The sequence below is a fragment of the Aulonocara stuartgranti genome (assembly GCF_965226115.1).
Source record: "Aulonocara stuartgranti genome assembly, chromosome: 3".
Lineage (NCBI taxonomy): Eukaryota > Metazoa > Chordata > Actinopteri > Cichliformes > Cichlidae > Aulonocara > Aulonocara stuartgranti.
This window is the reverse complement of record NC_138941.1, coordinates 750,001-751,251: the sequence shown is the minus strand read 5'-3', so window position 1 is coordinate 751,251 and position 1,251 is coordinate 750,001. Positions and strand designations below refer to the sequence as shown.

Below are 1,251 nucleotides of genomic sequence, written 5' to 3'. Positions count from 1 at the left end.
TGTGGGCTTATTTGTTTCATATTAGAAACATTAGTTGAGTGTTTTTAGTATAAAATGGTCAAAGTCCCTCTTTTTGCTCCTCCCCTCACCTGTGGATGGGCGGTGCTGTTACCGTGGTGACAGCTTGGATGTGTTTCAGTCCTGCCTGGTTATCACTGCAGGAATCTTTCACATTTATTACAGGTAATAACTCTGATTTTTCTGTGTATTATGAACCAAATGTATCCTGATACACACAGAGATGGATGAGCAGGTTTTTTTTGCAGTTTATGTAGTTACTATGGACTTAATGCATACATATTATTAAAATTAGGGCTATAACAGTTGTATTGATGTATAGCAACTTGAAATGCTCCCACAAATGGCTCCACAGCATGTAAAAATATAACAAAAGCTCTGGCGGACTTGGTTCTGTGGTCAGTCTTAAAGGGTGAAGTTAAACTCTGTAATCTTCACTGTGTCACAGAGTTCAGTGAGTCCCGTTATTCACAGTATCAATCAGATCATCAGAGAACAGCTGATCAGCAATCAGTGGTGCCAACAGCGCCTCCTGTGGTGAGAGGATGCAATAATGCAATGTAGCATTTTTCCACTCAACACTTGCAGTCATGGAAACTGTCTGTTGGATCTGTGTGACGTTGCTTTCTTGGTTAGAGTTCCTCACAAATGTCCAGATGATTCTTCTAATGAGGCGTCGACCATGTTTGCAGCTCTTTGGAAGAAAACGTCGCCCTTTGCCATCCTTACTTTTCTTTGACTTCTTCAAATGCAGCTGAACTCCAGCTGGTATTTTCTTGGACTTTGCAGCTGTTTCTGGTCATCAGTTCATTCCTGCAAACCTCTGAAGCTGAACAACAATGATGCTGCATTGCTGGCTGATCCCAAAAGGTTGATTCTGTTCATCTGGACGTTTTCAGAAACGTTTGCTCACTGATCAGGTGACTTCTTCAGTCTCAGCTGACTGCAGCTTTACAAGCTTACAAACAGCACATTTGCACAATGACTGAAAGCAGCAGCACCTGATATATATGATACTAATATAATACATATACATATATAATCCATACTAATGATGAAGGAACTGAGCTCACAGTCCATTGTTCATTCAGTGAACTACTCAGTTTATTTTGGGCCTCAGAAATGCTCACTCTGTTTGTACATCACTGTCAGCAATAGACTCATTCTGCTGTGTGGACAGGAACACATGTGACATCACTTCCTGTTTGTTTGTGACTGAAGAGGAAGAAGTTT

General features: G+C 40.8%; 1 protein-coding gene across 1 annotated transcript in view; it reads right to left on the bottom strand.

Annotated features, from left to right (window-relative positions):
* Nucleotides 1-1,097: 1,097 nt before the first annotated feature.
* The window catches only part of LOC309702404 (protein NLRC3-like), a 28,465-nt gene continuing 28,311 nt past the window's right edge, over nt 1,098-1,251 (bottom strand). Inside the window, exon 10 of the mRNA XM_082527122.1 lies at nt 1,098-1,251. This exon is cut by the window's right edge and continues 688 nt beyond it. The gene's annotated coding sequence lies outside the window, so the exon portion shown is untranslated.